This window comes from Erithacus rubecula (assembly GCF_903797595.1).
Source record: "Erithacus rubecula genome assembly, chromosome: 3".
Classification (NCBI taxonomy): Eukaryota; Metazoa; Chordata; class Aves; order Passeriformes; family Muscicapidae; genus Erithacus; species Erithacus rubecula.
Genome location: NC_136689.1, coordinates 5,210,481 through 5,230,724, shown reverse-complemented (window position 1 = coordinate 5,230,724; position 20,244 = coordinate 5,210,481). Strand labels below are relative to the sequence as shown.

General features: G+C 44.0%; 1 protein-coding gene and 1 long non-coding RNA gene across 2 annotated transcripts in view; both read left to right on the top strand.

Annotated features, from left to right (window-relative positions):
- ACVR2B (activin A receptor type 2B) overlaps nt 1–20,244 on the top strand; it is a 96,646-nt gene that overhangs the window by 10,380 nt on the left and 66,022 nt on the right. The window lies entirely within an intron of this gene.
- LOC306800456 lies at nt 18,809–19,785 on the top strand. Its single transcript, XR_013773839.1, has 2 exons — nt 18,809–19,041; nt 19,602–19,785. It is a non-coding gene; the product is annotated as an uncharacterized lncRNA (long non-coding RNA).

Below are 20,244 nucleotides of genomic sequence, written 5' to 3'. Positions count from 1 at the left end.
TGAATGTCTTTCTGTTACAGTAACAGCTGCTCTCTGTCCATCGGGATCCAGTGTTTGCTGATCCAACTCATAATAATTAAACAAAAGAGGTATTTCATAGCAGCCTTGCTGGAGGATTTATGTTGGAATTTTATCTTTTTCTGTTTATACTTTTCTTTGTCTAATTAAGAAAAATATAAAGTTAACCTCTCACCTGGACTGGGGCTCACCCTCATCAGATCCTCAAAACTGAGGGGAAGCTCTCTGGTGCTGAGCCATTCAGAGCCATATTAATTAAACAAACAAACAAACAAAAAATCAGTAAGTTTCTCTAGTGCACTTGTTCTTTGTGAGCTTTCCAGGGGTTTTGTGTCCTGAATATGTGATTCAGGTGTTCACAGCTCCCTGGTATGGCCATGCAATGCATTATACAGATTTCTTTTATTTTCTTTTACTTTTTAGTGATTTCCAGCCCCCTTCCCATCTTGAGAGCTTCAAGGAGATCTCTTGTCTCTGAGAAGAGACACAAAGAACTCCCAAATGCAAAGTGTTTTGGGAATGGATCTGCATTTTGGGAATGGATCTACTTTGTGGGACTTTATTCTGATGCATTAACCCTACAAAGCCCCTTGTGTGGGACAGTTTTGGGGCAGAGAGGTCCAGAGAGAGGCAGAACATCCTGACTCAGCACCTTGTCCTGAATTCAGCCACAACTTTCAGCAGAATTTGGGGTCACAGCCTCCTCTTTGCAGAACTCTCCCACCAGGTTCTGCCACCTCCCCCTGCCCCCATGGAGGGTTTCCAGAAGATTGCACCTGGAAATAGCTGGTTTGTCACTTCTTTTCATCACAGTGGCACAGCTTTTTTAAAAAGACATGCTGAAGTTACCATTCCTTGAAGGTGACAGGCTGGAATTTATCCAGTGCTGAAGCACCACAAACAGCATCCTACATCCAGGGCTCCTAGCACAGGATCCTTTCCCAGGTTTTAATGGAATCCATGCCTCTGTGTAGCTGCCTTTTGAACCCTGTCTGTTCATTTAATACCATTTACCCCTCTCCAAAGGAGAGTTGGCCCAGTTGGATGGTGAGGTTAAAACCTGAGCTGTGCTATGTTTATATTAATAATTTCTACTGGTGAAATATGGATCTGAGACTTTGCTCATTCATTTAAACCTCATAGTTAATAGGCAGTAGTGGAAACGTACCATGTACATGATTATTGCAGTGACCTGATTTCACATGCACTTCTTATCTGACTTCTGATTTAAAAAAAGAAAAGAAAAAAAAGAATTATATATAAAATTGATTTTGGGAGCCCTGTGAAGGAGAAGGAAACCACTTATTTCAACCCCCAAATTCCTCAGAGCTGTAGAAACATTGTCAAAGTAATTGTAGCCTTTTCAATTTTTTTTTTCCTGTGTAAATTTCTTTCTGTGTAGTCTCAGAAAAACTGTGCTCTGTTGATGGATGTCACCGGGTTTTTTTTACTTGTGACAAATATCTCCCAAGGTATTGTTTGAGTGATGTAGAATTGGTTCATGTGTAAAATTCTAGCTTTTCATGAATACTTTATCATGAATATGTGCACACCAGATTCTTCTGGATTAAGGTGTTATACCTTTAGTGGTTTGCTGTGGGATATCATCTTAATCATTTCTGCTGTAATTTAATCATCTTAATTAAAACTGAATTGTGGAAAGTAATTTGGGTCTGGAGAGCAGTGGGGTTTGTATTTTTATTTTTTTATTTTTTTATCTAGTTAGATGATGGTAATGGTCTTGGCAAAGTTCTGCTAAAAATTAGCAGTGTATAAAAACTCATGTTGCCAAGTTATTCCACTATTTCTCCAGTTAATTGTGGCCTTGAAGGGTACAATATAAAAGGTCATCTTTGTTAGTGAACTGCAGGCTTCTCCTGCGAGACAGAAATCCATGTCCTTATCAAGGATGAAATCTTGGCTCCTTGGTTACACAATTGAGCTTTGCTATAATTTGGACATCATTAGGCTCTTTATTAAAGCAGAAGAACACTCTAATCAATCTTGGTGCTTTGCTTCCTTAAATGTGCTTCTGGATCTGAATTCGTGTTGTGGCTTCCATTTCTTTTCCTGCTGTGTGAACCCCATGAAGGAGAAGGGTCTGAAAAATGGCATGGAAAGAAAAGTTACTGGTTTCCTCTTTTTGGGATGTTTCTTTCCCAGAAAGCTTCTGATTCTCATAACAAGGGGTATGAGAGCTGGGATATTCATTCTCCTCGTCTTGTGTTGAGAAGTAGGAGGAGACATTTTTGAAAAACCAACCACTCAGTTTGGTTTGTGCTCTTAAACAATTTAAAAAAAACCCATAAAACTCCACAAACCCAACATTTATTAGTGGTTGGCATTACTTTTTCTTTAAACCCAAACAAAAGGGGTTTAATTGTTTTTTTGGTGGGGGAAAAAAAAAATCCTTCTACCCAAGCCAGATTTCTGTTTCTGTGGCACATGGTCACAGGGCAGAATTGTGGGGGAAAGAAAGAGATTTGCATTGTGCTTTTATCCCATTTTTTGTGCTCTGGGATTTGTTTTCATTAGGATGTTGGCACTCCCAGGAACATATTTTTGTGGCTCTGACTTGTGCATTGTAAAACACAGCCAACGCTTGCCATTCCTTTGTTCCACTGCTGTTTCTTTAACCAGCAGATATTTTTTCTAGTTGGATTGATAAATGGATCTTTCCCAGTTACTGGCAGTTAGATGTGACTTTGCACAGCTATAAAAGTACTTCTGTTCTTCAGCAGAGCTTCCTCCTCAAGGTTTTGGAGAGTCTAGGATTTGATGGTTTCCATCACCTCTGTTTGGATGGATGATGTGACAAACACTGCGTAGTTCTGCAGTTTGTGATTGTGCTGTGGCTCTGCTCAGGTAATTGCACCTTTAAAAACAAGCAAAAGCTGGAAAAGAGACTGTGTTGTGCTTGCAGATGGAGGAAGCTCTATCCAGGGACTTTGGCATCCAGCAAGTTCTTTTCATGAGTCCTGCTTTCCCCTGAATCTGTTACAGGGGCTGCCAGCCCCACGCTGGTACCTGCTCGCTGTGTGATGCATGCTGGGGTGCTGAGGGCTGTCAGAAATGGGCTGTGCACCCCCTCATTTACAGCTCCCTGGCTGGTACTTCCCCAGTTCCTGCCTGATGGATACATGTGCTCTTCAGGAGCTCTCTCCTGGACTCACTGCTTCCTGCAAAAATTTGCTCTTTGAGTAATTAGGAGAATGGAGTGTTTCTGCTCTGGAGGGGTGAGCTTCCTCGGGCTGTGAGTTTTTAATGAAAACTTCAGGTTATGAATGTGCCACCATCTCATTACTGTTCCTTACTGTGTGGCATCCTGTTGGTCTAAGGTACTTTAACTGTCTCCAGCCTAAATTGAGTGCTGCTTTTGGTATTTATAAACTCTACAACTGCTAAACCAAGCCAAATCTCCAGTTTCAGCAATGGCAGCAGGGTTGAAGACAAGGAGTTGTCTCTAAGGAATACAGTCTATTATAGGTTGGATATAAATCAACCTCTAACTTGTGGGTGTTGGGAGGAAAATTTCCTTGGGGACTAGTAATCCAGAATCAACCTCCTATAAATCTGCTTGGATTTTCTCCTGAAGCATGTGGAGGTACTGGAGAGCTGATTATGGATGTAGACCATGGATTTGGGAGTGTGAAATACTGCTGCTCATCCCCTTCCATCACCATGCTGGACAGACAGGTCCAAGGAGCAGATTGTTTTCAGTGTGGTGGAAGTGATGAGTTCATTGTTCTGCTCCCTCCCTCCCTCCCCCCCTCCCTCCCAGTAAAACCTGCAGACTTGGCTTTAGATATTGGGACTTGAAAGCAGACAGCAACAAATATAACGAGGTTGGTTTTGTTTTCTGGGGTTTCAGGTGCAAGAATGCACCTTAATCATATTTTTGTGCTTTCCTGTATTTCTTTTCCCATTCCTTGAGGGCTGGAAAATATTTTTCTTGAAATGAAAAGTGGTGTTTTACATCTTCTAAATGACCCTGAGGGATGTAGCAACAAAAATCCAGCTCCTCACAGGGCAGTGAGAAATCCTGGGAAGGAAGAAGAGGGCAGGAATAGATGCCACCATATCTGCAGGGACAGGCTGGCTCTTGTCAGCTGCTTTCTTCAAACAAAGAGTGTTTTTGTTGTTTTAGGGTACCACCCTGTTGCCAGCAGCTGTCTTGGTGCTGCAGGTTCAGGCACCTCCTTGAAGGTGTTGGACTTGTCCCTGCCTCATTTTGGTCAGCTCCTTTTCATCCCCATGTCCATCCTGGTTTGCTCAGTGCTCAAATGCAGTGTTTACAGGAGGTTTCTCCTAATGGGGAACATGGCCAGCAGCAGGTGATACATGAGCTTGGTTTGTGAGTCTTTATTAACCTTTTTCTTTTATCACCTCTCATGCAACTTGCTTACTTCTCTCATTATTTGGGTTGTTTTGCTTTTTTGTTTCTGTCCTCTCCACCTTTCTTTCTCTTTACAAGAAGTCATCTGTTCCAGCTTCAGTAATTGTTTCCTCGCTTACCAGAACAAAAGCAGCTGAGCCTGGTGGATTTTTTTGCTTGTGTGTGTGCAGGGATTTTGCCAGGGTTTTTTTGTGGACACTGCTGCTGAGCTCATCAGCAGTGCTGGGCAGGAAAGCCAGGCTCTGGTACAGATTAGATATCTTTACAGATATTTATCTCCAGTTTGCAGGGAGGTCAATCTTCACAGTTCAGTGGAGGAGTGATGGGGGCTGTGGGCAGGGACCCCCTTGCAGCATCCCCATCACTGGAGATCATCCTGCTGGGATGGTCCTGTTGATCCTTCTGTGTTTGCAATGAACTCTTCCCTTCCCCTCCCCAAGTGCCTGCTGCTCCTCACAGCTGGAGGAGCCAACCTAGAACTGGAGAAACCTGTCCCTGCTTTTCCCCAGTGAGGGTGAAATCCCCTCCACTGCCCAGAGCAGCTGTGGCTGCCCCATCCCTGGCAGTGTCCATGGACAGCTTGGGCAGGCTTGGAGCACCCTGGGATAGTGGAAGGTGTCCCTGCCCATGGCAGGGGATTGGGATTTGATGGCCTTTAAAGGTTCCTTTCAACCCAAACCATTTGGGGATCTTCTGAGTCGCTCACAATTTCCAATTAGTCTGTTCTCCTTAAAACCATGTCTAATAAAAGCTTTTTATTTTTATATCTCCTAAGTAGATGTTTGTGTCTGGGTGCTTGCAATGCTTTTTGCTTATTTCTTTTCCTGCTCCTTGTTTTCCAAGAGCCCTGGAGGGGAGCTGAGTCAAACCCTCTGGCTGGAGCATCCCCTGTCCTGGGCTCATCTCCTCTTCCCAGCATGACCACTATTGCCACATTTTTTGTGCAGTGCCTGCTGTGATTAGATCCATTTGGGCTGCAATTTATAGGCATTGCAGGGCCCTCTGGTGTGACACTCTTCCCTCCCCCATCCCCTGGGTATCTGGGACACTGTTATCTGCTGCAGCTCTGTTGTTTAGTGGAGGATGAGCTGTCAGGAGTTAGATCCTAAACAGGCAGCAGGTAGCTGGACTGAATTAAACTGGGAATGCCCTACTAACCCCCTTCTCCCTCCCCTCACATCTTTTTATCTGGACTGTAAATTAAATTATCGTTGTTGATGTGGCTTCAAAGAAGCAGCAAGGATGAATTGATGGGAGCTCCTGAGAGAGGTCTTCCACAAAAGCCTCCTCTTAGTAAAATGTTCTGGCATCTTTTTTCTTTTCTTCCCTAATTTTTTTCGAAGTCAGAATGGAAATAATAGTTCAGCGTTTCCAACTTTCATGATACATTTATAGAGAAATAAAAGTCCTATAAATGTCTGAAGTATTATCTCTTCTTGTGGGCTTCATTGTAAAAATATTTATTGAGGTTTCATGGGCTTAGAGTGTTGTGGTCAACACCATGAATGTAATGGTTTTGTTTAGGTGTTTCTTCTTTAATGGCACTTAAAAAAAAAAAGCCCCAAAACCAAAACAAAGCAAGAAAACCCTCATAGCTTTCTTCACTGGTTTTCTGGTGTTTATTTACCACAGATGAACCTGAAAAGTAAAACCAGCAGTTCCTTTCTCTTGTCAGAGCTGATCTAGCACCAGAAAATAAGTGTTTAAAATAATACTACAGTTTAGTGGCATACAAAGTTTGTTTAAAAAGATAAGGTAGAAAAGGAATAGTTCTGTGAAGGATGTTTTTCTTTGCTCTGTTGTTTGTTTGTGGGTTTTTTTGGGGGGGAGGAAATGTTGGTTTTCATTTGTGTTTTTGTTTGGTTGGTCTTGTTTGGGTTATCACAGCTTTGGAGCTTGAGAGGGTCCAGTTCCCAGGGAGGAGAAGGAAGGGGAACATGGAGCATGAACACAATTTAGAGAGGAAGGAGGGGAGTAATGGGAAGATTTGCAGGAAGAGAGACAAGGTTGGCCTGTCAGTGCTTCCATTATTTTTTGTTTGTCCTCTTCTGCCTCCGGATCTTGATATCACGTGATTTAACAGTGATGGATGGAGCACTTAGCACTGATGGATGGAGCCTCTCCTACTGGGAAAGGCTGAGAGGGCTGGGATTGTTCAGCCTGGAAAGGAGCAGGACTTGGTGTGACCTTATGGTACCTCAAGGGGCTGCAGGAGAGCTGGAGAGGGACTTTTGGGGAGGGCATGGAGGGATTTGACAAGGGATAATGGCTTTAAACTGAAAGAGGGGAAACTTGGATTAGATATTAGGAGCTAATTTTTTACTGTGAATGTGGTGATTCCCCTGCACAGGTTTCCCAGAGAAGCTGTGGTTTTGTGTGGATTCCATCCCTGGATGTTTCCAAGGCCAGGCTGGATGTGATTTAGAGCAACCTGATTTAGTGGAAGGGGTCTCTGCCCATGGCAGGGAAGCTGGAGCTATATGATTTTTAAAGTTCTTCTTGACCCAAACTATTCTAAGATTCTATTATTTTATGGTGCCTGCATCTCCTGCACATCTATTTATCCCTCTGCTAAACCCTTCCTGTTGAAATGCTGGACAATTTCCTGCTGAAATTTCCCCCCTTGTGCTGGACTTGGGCACATGGGGCAGGAAGGGGGTGGCACACACTGGGGTGGGGACATGCCTGGGGGCTGGCCTGAACAGAAGGTTCCTGCAGGTTCCCTGGGATGTGAATTAGTGATTATTAAGTCACAGGGAGCTGTTCCTGAGCATTCTCAGCACTGATGCCCCTTTCAATTTCTCCTGGAGATGCTGATGTTCCTTGTCAGCTGAGAACATGCAGGGGCAGTGGGGCATTTGTGGGTACCAGAGCAGACTTGGAAATCCCCAGTGCTGAGGAAATACAGGGGGAAAAAACAGCTTGAAAGTTATGTAAGTGTCTCAGGCTGATATCTTTTTATGAGATGTAGCTACCTAGATTTTTCTTACAGTTTCCTTCTCTGTAAAGGCATGAGGCTCATTCCTCTGGAGCTGTGGTGGCATTTAGCCAGGCCTGGATGCTGGGGCTGACACAGGTCAGATTTTGGTGCAAGAGATAGACTTTCTGGAAGTGACTGATGAACTAATTCCCCTCATTTGTCAGTAAAAGTACAAACTTTGGAAATCTCTGCTTTGGCCAAGAAAAGACAAAACCCATTTGTGGAGAGTTTCTGTAACAAGGATATTGCTCCAAAACACAGCAGTGGTTTCTTGTTTCTTGCCTCTCCAGAGCACATTGCAACTTCTCCTCCTCAAGTGGTTGTGGAGGCTGACATAAATACTTTTCAAGTAAAAAAATCCTCTTTTCTGCAAAATACGAGGTCACTGTGTGTGTGTGCAAACCTCCCATCTGCAAAGGGAGTGACTTAACCTATGTCCTGCCAGGCTTCACCTCAGCTGATCTGTACCACATGTCCTTCAAGGTAAGCTGGGTAAGTGGCTCCCAGTCAGAGCAGGGGGAGAGAAATCCCATTTGAGGCTGACCTGATGCCATCTGACATTTTGCTTATTTGAAAAGAGGAGGTTTGAAATGGAACTTACAACATATTAATCTTCAGGTTGAATTACAGCTGTGTAAAATGAGGGGTTTTTTTCACTCTGTGGTGAAGATTTATTATTCTTCCATGGGTCTGCTAAGTTTGTTTGGGTCCTTGACATGTTTGGTGCCTTGCTTGGAGCATGTTGGGATGCTGCTGTGTATTTAAATTTGTGCATCCATTCTGTCAAACAGAAACCTCCTTAATGATCCCTCTGCTTAGGTTTTATGGATGATGTGGTGCATGTTCCCTTGTAAGTGGGACCAATAGATTCTTGCTCCCTTTTTAACCCTCTGTTGTGGAGGAACTGAAAATTTGCAGTGTGCTTCCAAGAGGAAGGAGAAACCAGTGCATCCTGCCTGTGCTCCAGCAGTGCCTCCCCTAGGAAACATTCAGCTAGAGTTTACAGAAAATAAAGCACCTCTCCATACTGTAATATTTTTTTTTTTTTAGTGGGGTTTAGTATTTTTAAGACTGGGTAGGACTTTGCAACTGCTGCTCTGCCTGATTTTTTTTGGTGTTTGTGTAACAGCATTGGCTTTGAAGCATTGTGATACTTTCTGTGACTTTGTGCCAAGGTGAGAGTTTCTTGAGCCTGGCACCCAGCTTTGTGCCAGGTGAGGGTTTCTTGAGCCTGGCACCCAGCTTTGTGCCAGGTGAGGGTTTCTTGAGCCTGGCACCCAGCTTTCCTTGGCTGTACAGTCTGGATTGTGCCATCAGCAGGTAACAGATCAGGGCAGTCCTGCCTTGGCATGGGAGCTGCTGTGTGCCCTGCCCTTATTGCAGCTCCTGGTGCTTGGACTGGCAGAGCAGGTGCAGAGATGTTTGAGGCAATGCAGTGCCTGTCATTGGGAGCAGAAGTTGCTGAAAGATCATGTTTTTCTCAGTTTTCATTGGCACGTGTGGTGTCTCCAGGAGGAAAGGCAGCAGCTTCTCAGCTCATTGCATTTCCCAAAATCCAGCAGTTTAGGGACACCCACACAGCCATCCCCCCCACCAGATGGACACCAGGGTGGGTCTGATGGGCCCAGGATGGACACCAGGATGGGCCAAAGGGAATGTGCAGCTGGTGGGATGTGGGGAGCAGCAGGAAGGTAAAGGAGATCTGGGGATCCTCAGAGGAGTTATCCCAGGGAAGCCAGGAGCCTTGGATTAGGAGGGTGCACATGGTGGCTCTCCCATACCCCTTGTTTCCAGGCATTAGTGTGTGTTTGGGAGAGGCAGTCAGGATTTTCCTTCTAAGAAATAACTGCTTTGAGTAAAAAATCCCTCTGTGGAAAAGCTGCTGCTGTCCTGATAGAATCACATTTGAGAGTGCCATCTAATGTGAAATCACAGCTGAATCAAGATTTGCATCTTTCTTTTTTCTTTTTTTTTTCTTTTTTTTTTCTTTTTTTTTTTTTTTGGTTTTGTTGGCATTCCTAAAAATCATCCAGACATTTTCTCCTCTTTAAAAGCAGCAGTGCTCAAACCTCTCCAGCTGCTGTTACGAAATGAGTGAGTTATTCTAGCTAAATTGAGTAGATTGGACTGGAAACACTTCTGGAAATACTGTGCAGGTTGTGGACCAGCTGTTGGCAAAACCAGCCAGGGTTTCATACACGTAGTAGCTCCCAAAAAAAGAAACAGTATTTTGCCATAGTGATTTCCCCCACTATTTATTCTGCTACAAGCAAAATCTTGCACTTTTTAATTAAAATTTGAGCTGTGTCAGCAGCAGGAGAGGGGAGTAAGTGTGCAGCATGAAAGGGCAGTGATTTCCACAGTGGTGGCTGGTTCTTGTGCCTCCATCAGGCAGCTGGTGACCTGTGTGAAGGGACAGACCAGAGAGAACTGCTTTTCTTCTGATAGCAGAGTTTTCCTTGTTTTTCCATCCCCTTGATGAGGTGACTCTTCTTCTGTTGCACTCAACAGGGGGCCCAGCAGCAGGAGTAGAGGAAAAGTTTGTAGTAATTGAGATAACTCAGCAGAACATGCAGTGGGGAGCAGGAGGGTCCACTGGGGACAGGTACACCCGTGCTGATCCTAATCCATCCTGGCACTGGTGAACATCTCTGTTTCTCCTGGTGGTCTCTCCACATCTGCCTCAGTCTAACGCTCTCAGGCCCAGTCCAGTGTCTCAGAGATTTTTTTGCCTTCCCAAGAGTTTATCTGAACCCTTTAATTGAGAGCAGTGGTTGTGCATTGGAGGCTCACCATCCTCCTCCCTGCCTGAGCATCTGGGGCAGGCTGGATGGGGCTGAGCACAGCACAGCCACAGAGGTTTCTGAGTTACTCTTCTCTTGGATGTATTGCCAAAAATTCTCCCAGCAGCATCTCCCATCTTTCACTGGGAAGAATGTTATCATCAAGAAAAATGGAGAGAGATAAATTTTTGTTTGGGCTTTTTGACTCCTTAAATATTTCACCTTCCAAGTTTGAGTCGGCTCTTAATCCATCAGGTTTTCAATCAGGCACACTCAGATAAGAATTTAGTTCCTGTTTTCTTGCTGCATTTGCTCATTTTCTGCTGTCAGGTACCCACCCAGTTCAGCTGGAGGCAGCTACTCTGCCAGGAGCAGCAGAGCCCAGACACAGCCTTGCCACCAGTGCTGGGGTGAACACTGATGAATCCAGCTTCAGTGTTGTGCTCTCTTCTGTGTTTAGATAGGGCCACAAAGATGATTGAAGGGATGGAGCACCTCTTCTCTGAGGCAATTCTGAGATTTGGCATTGTTCAGCCTGGAGAAGGCTCTGGCATGATCTCCAATACCTGAAGGAAGAAATCTGGAGAGGGTCTTTTGGCATGTAATGATAGGAGAAATGAAGAGAGTAGGTTAAGATTGGGTATTGGGAAGAAATTCTTCACTGTGTGGGTGATGAGGCTCTGAAATAGGTTGCCCAGAGAAGGCCAGGCTGGATGGGGATTTGAGCAGCCTGATCTAGTGGAAGGTATCCCTGTCCATGGCAGGCAGGTTTGGAAATAAATGATCTTTAAGGTCCCTTCCAACCCAAACCATTCTAGGATTTCTACAATATTTGAACATAAGGGGGACCCTTTCCCCATCCTCCTAAAGGAAAAATCTCCAAATGCTTTGAAGTGCTGTCTTCAAGAGTCTCTAACTTCCTCCAACCAGTTGACCAAGAGGGTGACAGAACTGGGGAGGTGCTGCTGGGTGGATCCATCTGCTGCTAAGATACTAAAGAAGTTCTGAACCTTTAGAACCACTTTGAAATAATCTTTTCAGATTGAGATGTACCTGTCTGCACTGCATATAGCATTTAAAAGCAAAAGAATTGGTGGATTCTAGCCCCTCTGTGACTCCACAGAAAACCTTGGAAATGCTCCTTGCAGTCTTGGCTAGAGACTTGCTTCCATTTTGATGCACTTTAGCAAAAGTGGGATACTGGGAGTGTTGGCAGCTCATTTCTTGCTGCAGAGTGGCAGCTGTACAGTGCAGACTCCCACAGCTGACTCTGCAGCATCAAACTGAGGTTTTGAAGTGTTGCTTGTGGTCTAACAACACGTGGTGCTCAACAACAGCTTTAACTAGGCCATGCTCTGATTTTGGGGAAGGCCAGGGGTGAGGAGCTGTGGCAGCATCCAAGTAGGTTGTAGTGCTGGGAAGGCAAGAAACTGCATCTTCCTTCCTGTGAAGTGTGCTGGGGATAAGACTCACAGAGTGTTTGTGGTGACACGGCTGGTGACCCCCCAGGACCTGCTTAACTGTGGGTGAGAACCCCCCTGCTTTGCCTTTCTGATGATTTCAGAGGGGTAGAGCTATCATTGCAACAAAAGTAAAATTTTGGGGAATTTTTTACTCTTTAGCTGCTTTATCTTAGTTTATTTTGCTGTTTGGATGAAAACATCCCTTTTCATTCTGCTGTGCACGGGGTCAGAGACCCTGCATACCTTGTCTGGAACACAAAGGCACTCAGCAAACTCCCAGGAGAGCTTTGCTTGGGTGCACTGGGGACTGTGGTATGCTGAAACACTGCTTCAAATGCCATGTGCACCGTGGCTGGGGATTTTTGCTGGGGACTCCACGTGCTTTGGAAAGCACAGCTCTTCTCTAGGCAGGAAAACAAGGATCTGAGGGGGCTCAAATTGCTGTGATCGACCTCGGAAATCCTTTGCCTGGCTGTGTTGAGTGAGAGCCTTGCTCTTGGCGTCGCTGGGGAGGGATTTCACCCTTTGGAAACGATTCAGAAGCGTGAAATGCTGTCCCTCCCAGCCTGCCGGCGCTGGGCTGGATTCTCCCCCTGCCCCCTCTCTTACACCTGCTAAAATTTTTCCCTCGTGTTTTTCAAATCTGCATTATCAGCACAAATTGCTTTCTCTTCTCTCTCTCAGGTGTAAAAAGCCATTTTGAGTGGCTGGTGTGCTTTCCAAGGAGTTATTTAAGCACAGTGGGTCATCAATGTATGGCACACACTACGGCCATGCCTTGGCATTTGTTTGGCGTTTGTAATCCAACACCCAGCTGCTCCAGCCTCAGACTCCAGGCAGCTATTTAGTGCTTCAGCCTGTGCTGAGGAATGCATTGTGGTGCTGTTTACTTCGTTATGTGCAAGGCTCAGATGGAGTACAGTGAGCTTCAGCTAAAAAAAAAACCAACAACCAACCCAACACAACAACCAAAGCTGAAAACCGAGGGTAGAAAATAGGTTTAATATAGACGTTAAGGCAGGGTAGAGAGAACCAACAGAGAAAATTTGGGTTACATTCTGCAGTCATTGCAAACATTCTTGCTGATGAAAGCAGAGATTACTTACAGTGCGATAGGGAACTGGACCAAAAAAAAAAAAAAAAAAAAAAAAATCCATCTACTCCTCTGCTGCAGCTGTTCTGCTGCTTCTCCATCTCTGGCTGAGCAAAAAGTGCTGGAAAACCCCACCCCAAGCAGTAAATGGGACTTTCCTCTGGGAGTACTCAGGTTTTGCTGGTCCTGATCTAGGTTAAGGTTTGAGTTGCAGACTTTGGAGCATCTGCACCTCCCCAAACCATGCAGTTTCCACTGAAGTGCTTTGGGTTCAGGCAGTTCCTTCATTTGTGTCTAGTGAAAGTGTGTGGAGCCAAGGCCGGTTGAATTCATTGCATTTAGCTGGATAATTAGGATGCTGCTGGTTACATAAGGGGTGGTAGTAAGCAAAGCTTTTGATCAGCTGATGAGGATTTTGCACGTACTCCTGCTGAGGCTCCCCGGGGGTGAGGAGCCCTGGGGGCTCCTAAGAGGATCCAGGCTACGGAAACCTTGCTGCTCTGGGAGAAGGGGGAGAGGGCAGAGCTCCTGCTGCTCTCCAGCAGGTGAAGGCTGTCCCAGTGGTGTTTTCTTCCCAGAGAAAGCTTCTCATGTCAGAGGAATATGTTCAGTGAAAAGACGAGTGATTAATGGGGGGCTATTCCCGTCCCCCTGCTGCAACAGCTGGTGTTGGAGCACGGCTCAGAGGATGCAGAAAAATTCAGAAAGCTGAGCCCCTGTCCCTGACTGTCACTCATGGGTGAATTTGGTGGGGTCCAGGTGGTCAGCTGGTTGATTGCAGCAGGGGTACATGCTGGTGTTGCAACATGAAGAAGTGCTTTTTTGGGCTGGAGGCTCAGCAAATATGAGTGTGAGCTCTTGGAAGAGCCACTGCAGTGCACTGCCACCTCCAAATACTCCAGCTGACAGGGCAGGATGCTCAGTCATAAAGCTTTGGTGGTCCAAAGAGGTAGCACATGGTCAGGTCACTTCATGGTTTTACTGGAAGTGAGTGATAACCTTCTCCTCATGCTTTGTAAAGCCTGAACCCATTGAACTGAGATTTCTTTAAAAACTAAGGGATGGTCTGAAAAGAATAAAGGTGGGATTGGGATACAAATCTCATGGCAGCTTGGTGATACTGTGTGAACAGTGCACAGTAGGCTGGTGTTTTTTTTAGATATTGGGGCTAAAGAACAGTAATCAAGTTTTAGGCTGGGGCTGGTTTTGGTTTGTTTATTTTTCCCTTGTTTGATTTACCCATTTGCCACTGGGCTTTCTAAAAATGAAATCATCTCCAACTTAAACCATTCTGAGACTGTTTTTTTAGCTCCTCATGCTTTTTGTGATCAAGAAACAAGTGACATTGCATGTGATGGTACAATAATACATCCAGGTGGGCCTGGAGTGCTGGATGGACACAGTTATCCAACAGAGCAGGTTTAAAATGTATTTGTGTTTAAATGAGCAAAATGTCCCTTGACATATGTAGCTGCCTCTGGCTTGGCATTTATTTTTTGGGTTCAGAGATCTGCTTTAAGGCTCAGGTGCCACACATTTTTCAGAGATGCCATTATATCCAGTAAGCAAACTATGCTGGGCTCTGGGAAGGATTTAATGAGTAAAGGTTGGATCAGTGACCTTTTCCACGTGTATTGTTTTGGATGTGATCCTGCTATAGAGCCTGGTGTCTGAATGCCCTGCATTTGTGCTCAAAATCAGGGCTTTATCAGTTGAACTCAGCTTTGCTTATCAAATCCTGAGGCAGGAGTTCAGTTTCACTGCTAAAAGGTAAAAATGCTTTTTCTTTTTTCCCTTTTAATTTTTTTTAATTTTTTCCCCTTTCCCCCATCTCTTCTTTTCCCCTTCCTCCCCTTTTTTCTTTTCTTCATAGGCATCATCCTTTAGAAACTGCACTGTGTTCCCATGTTGAAAAGAGAGGAGAGAAAGAAAAGAAATCTAAGCCTATTTATAACAAGGCAAATAAGAAGAACCAGTATTTCATTGAGAAGGGACTAAGACATCCCTTAATTCCAATAAGCTCTTTGTCCTTTGCAGTAGCAGTAAAGAAGGATCTTCCTGTCTCAAAGCTGATGCTTCCAGAAGGGTTTCCTTCTGTCTTTAGATTCAGAGAGGTGTTGGATCCTGCAGACGTCTTGAGCTGTGAAATTGTTATTATCCAGCTATTTCTGTGCTGAGGGCAGGTAGAAGTGGCTGTGTGGATTTTCTGTGCCTGTTTTCCCTGTCAGGGTATGTTCAATCTCTTACACTCTGCAGTGGCTTTCATTAAGGTGGTTTCCAAGCAATAGCACCTCAGTGGTTCTGTTTTCTTTCTTTCTCTCCCTACTTTTCTGTCGGCACATCTCAGGTTTGAGAAGAGTTGAAGAAACCTAGACACATTTTCTGTGTTTTCTCACCTAGCCTGCCAATCTTTCCCTGCAACCTGAGACCAACTCCTACCTGTGCCCCATTTTTCCAGATTCCCAAACCTTTGCAGTACCAGGCTGCAAAAAAAAAAATAAAAAATCCCCTAGCTGATGCTTTCTTATATGTTATGAGATAGTCTAAAAATAGTGCTCTGCCCTTTTTAACAGAACCATGTATTATTAAAGAAGGAATGAATAGGCGATGGAACCAGAATAAAATCTCCCTTCTTCTCACTGAAGAGAAGCTTTAAAAACCTCTAAGTGAAAATATTTGACCCTTTTGAAAACCAGAGCTTCTCCCTGGGGACTGCAGTGCAAACTTAGAATTTCTGAGCTTGTGGTGAGGTGCTTGCTTACCTTCACAAATTCAGTACCCGGGTGATGTCTGCATTTTATTTTTTTTTGTTTATGTCTTTTTTTTTCCCCATCAAGAGGAGCAGCAGCAAGGATGAAGCTGGAACAACCCTCCCTTCTCTACCTCTATGCCCTTGTGTTTCTGCCAGGTGCTCGTAGGTGGTTTATATACAGTGATAACGGGGCCAATTGAATTTATCTTGGGATGCAGGGGTATCAAACACTCCTAAGTGGGGCTGGCAGCACCTGACACTGCACAGGCACTCCTGGGGAGCTGGGTGTAAAATGACACCCTGCTGCTGCTGGGGCATCCTGGATTGGCTCCTGGCACAGATGGAAGTGAACAAGATGCCCTGTGCCTGTTCTTGTGTGAATGACCGGTTGGGACAAATTATTGCAGGGTGTTTCTAAGCAGCAGACTCTTCTCTTTGGCTCAGTTTTCTCTGTGTGGTGCTGGTTGAATAACAGTGTGTGTAATAAGCAATTAATGTCTATACATTTAATTTTAGAGGACACTGTAAATAACAGGTTTTACTTCCCTCCCTCCCCCAACTGTTGCATTGAATTTCATTCTCTTTAATTATACTAACAAATGTGGGTAAAATTATAAATATTTATAGTGGAATGAGTGGCTTTATTCCATGAGTGAGTGAATGTCCCAAGGTTGATTATAATCTTCCATTCAGTCACAAATCAAAAGTATCTATTATACAACTTCAAGAATGAAACTCTAAACTTCTGCCAAAGGCAGAATGAAGCAACTTCAGATGTTGGGAATGTTGTTAATATGAACCATGGTGTGAGTGGCCAATGCATTTTGTTATCCTTCTTTCTGAGCAGCTAAAAAGTGAATTATATGGCTGTAATTCTGGTGTGACAGTGCATTTAAGATGCTGCCAATAACTAATTTTTGAAAAACAAATGTCAGGCATTGTGCTTTGACACTGACTTTGATTCAGCGTGTCTCTTTTAATTTGTTAAATGATATTTAGCCAGGCATATGAAATGATGGGAACACAAGTATTTTTCCCACGTTTTTCTGCATCTATTGTAAAACCCCTTCTTTCAATATTGCATTTATTTCCCAGGTTTCTCTCTAGCAATCTGGGTTTCTTCCTGCATCCTTTCCATGCATGCTGGTCACAGGAGAAGCCATCCTGGCAGAGCAGAGTGTTACTGGAAATGCTGTATATCCATTCATCTTGAGGAGTGTTTATTAGCAGCATAACCCTTTGTATGTCCTCAAAATTTTTTTTTGTTTTGTTTTTTTTTTTTTTTTTCCCTTTTGTTTCTTGTTTGAGAAGTGCTGTACCATTACAGAGAAGATCTTGCTGAATAGCAAGAATAGTTTCAAGTGGAGCTGTGGATGAGTGGACATTGATTGCTTAGTGGAAAATAAGAGCCAAAACTTTGATATAGTTTAAAACTAGTTAGTTTTCATCAGCATGTTCCTACTTTTGCTTTATGGCTAAGAAGAAAGGAAAAACCTCTCTGCTTTCACTGCTGAATGTCTGATTGTCACTCCAGTGTTAGTGCTGTGAGCAGCTCTTGGTGGATGAATTTCTCAGACTGTGTTCTACATCTCTGCTAAACTGCTGGGACTGCTTCTGTGGGCTCTGCTTGTCTATTTACATCAAGCTGCTCCAAAGAGGACCTGCCTGAGCTTTTTACAAATGAAGGAAAAAAATTATATATAAATATCTATATGTGTGTGTGTATGTCTATATATATACTTATATAGAAATATAAAAAAAGCATTGCAGCTATAACCACTGAGTAATAGTCTTGTTTGATTAAAATATTCCATAAAAAGAAATATAGAGTAGACTTTCAAACCTTCTTTCAGATCTTTATTAGCTATTCTTCTTTGTATCATCCAACTGCTGTAAGAGAGCCAGGTAGATTTTTAATGGTGTGGATTGTATTTTATAAAGAGCCCAGCATAATAGAGTCCTAACTGGAGCCTGTAATAGAGACAGTGATCATTATTGGCAATAAAAAGTGGCAAATTTGCTGGAGGTGTCTTGTGATTTTATAACTTCAGATGTCTATCTTAACACTATGCTTAAACAAATGGGACTCAAATTAGGAATTTTAGGTTAGCCTAATATTCCCACAGGTTTCATGATTTGTTTTGACTTTGAAGAGTTGAAATAAATTCACTTTGGTTTATCACTTTCCTTTATTATTGAAGCAGACAGAAGTGACAGTATTTTCTAAGTGGTCAGGTGAAATATTGGTTGTGCAACTTTTTTAATAGATGCTTTCAACTGCAAATGACAGGTCTGAGTTGAAGCTTGAGTGGACGTCAGGCATAAATTTCTACCCTTTCAATTGTTTTTTTCTTAATTTTTAGTTTTTAAACTAAGTTGTGGTGATGGACAAATGGTGTATACTCTCTGATGTCAAGGCACACAATCTGTTTTTAAACTCATTTTCCTCATCTTTCAAGCTCCATCCCATGTCACTTAGGTAAATGTGGTATTTTCTCATGTCACTTGCATGATTCTATCCTTAATCATCCATTTATCTGGCTCTGCTGTGGGTGTCCTTAAATGGATCCATGAAGATGCTGCTTCCTCTTTTTTTCTAATTGTTCTCTAGGACCCCAAGGATCCTACAGATGGTTGGTGTTCACACACACTAGGAAGAAGGTCCTTTAGATTTACTCAGATAATTCAGAGAATCCTGGAGATAAAATTCCACAGGATGATAAGGGATCTTTCCAAACCCAATGGATTTTAGGTGGTGCCTATATAAAATCAGATTATCTGTGTGTTTCCTGGATTTCTGTTCTTGTGGATTTCTGTTCTTATCTCTATTGCTCTTCCTTTCCATTGTTTCTTCTCAAATTAAATTGCAAATGACAAGGTGGCAGAGCAGAGAGGGGGGAAGGGCAGGAACTTCATGGAATCATAGAATCATTAAGGCAGGAAACCACTTCAAGATCATTGAATCCAACCATTAACCCAGTATTGCAGGTCCACCATGTCTCTAAGCACCATGTCAACACATTTTTTTGATGTCCCTGTCACTTTGAGAGCTTTGTCCTGTTTCAGACCTTTGGACACTACTTTAATTCCATGACATGACCATCCCCTGGCACCTTCCTGGGGCTACTTTGTGCTCCTTGCATGGGCAGGCAATTTCACATCTCTTATAAGGAGCACAGTGACATTGTGATACTGAGCAAGGACTTCCTTCCTGAAGTTGGAGTAAGTTACTCATGTGGTGTAATTGCTGGTGAGGCCCCTGGTAGCACAGAATATTGATTGTGAGGTGCTTCCCTTGCATTTTACCCTCCCATGGTGTCACACTGGGTCTCAATGGGCACGGCGTTGGAAAGAGGGCGTGTGGGAAGACTCAGAGCTCTCTTCTGCAGGCATTTCTTGTTTTAATAAGGGTGATGGTCACTGGTTGGTAACACTCACTGTCCCATTCCTCTCAGTCCTGATTTTTACTTCCCAGTGCAGGAGGCACCCAAGTGTGTGCCGGGGCTGAGAGCGTCGAACCAGGAGCCAAGCGCGAGAAGGAGGGGGAGCAAGCAAGGTCCTAATTTTTGTAAAGGAAAGCATGGCTGAACACCTGCTGTTCCCCAACAGAATAATATGAATTTGCATCAAAAAGGGGTCCCGATCAGTTGTGCTGGCTGCTTTTGAGGCGAGCAGTTGTGTCTGGAGGCATTCTGTTGGGGGGGACGCCTTCCAGTGAAAGCATTTTCCACACAAGGGCCGTGGGGCCCACCCCTGGCTGGCATTTACAGAGGGGTGGAAATGCTATTTAAATTTCAAATGGCCTCAAGTTTTCACAGTTGCCATGTCAATAGATCAAGTTCCTTGAAATACATTTTAGGCAGAGTTTACACAGAGCCGCGGGAGCCCGCATTGACTCCAGGGCTGCCTTTATTGTGCCTCCAGCAGCGGTAAGTCAATACGGCACATTGAAAGCAGCCCTGCTCTGCTGCCGACTGAAAGTTAGCAAATTCCCCCTGTCTCCTTCCAACTCTTTTTTTTTTTTTTTTTTTTTTTTTTTCGGGTAGCAGCATGTTTAACTAGTTGCAATGGTCTTTTTCCCCCCTTTCTTTCTTCGTTCTGACTCGTTTTGGGAAGGTGGTAATTAGATCAGGCAGCTGAACTCATCAGATCTTCCAAACGCCAGCCCAGGCACAGCTGAAAAACTGCAGTGATACAAGGGAAGGTAACAGGAAAACAAGTGGCACTGGGACAGTGTTGATAAGGACAGGCAGTTGCTTAGTACAGAACAATAGAAAATAAAACTTGGGAAACAAGACAGGCCAGAAGAGTGCTCATATTTCACTGTAGGAGGTGATGAAGGTTACAATGCTGTTGTTCCAGGAACAACATCCTCTGGGAGTGACCTGATCTGACCCCCCCTCCAACTGTTACCCATGCCTGATTTTAATTCTCACTCATTTATCTTCTCTCCCTACCCAAAATAGCTCCAAGCAGGTTTGGGGCTTGCAGCAGATGTGGGTTATGGGCAAGGACTGCTGGAGATGGGCCTGTCTCCAAAGAGAGGTGGGATGGATGTGGCTGCTCCTGGGAAAGGCTTGAGATGTTATTGACTTCCCCATCTGATCCATCAGGGTCTGAGTGTGCTGACACAGCTGCCATGGGCTCAAACTCTGGATTTTTTTTGTGTATAGCAATGCAGTGCTATTGCTCCTGTCTGGTGCTGGAATCCAATTTTCTCTCTGGTCTTCTGGTGTGTGTCCACATTGCAGCATGCAGT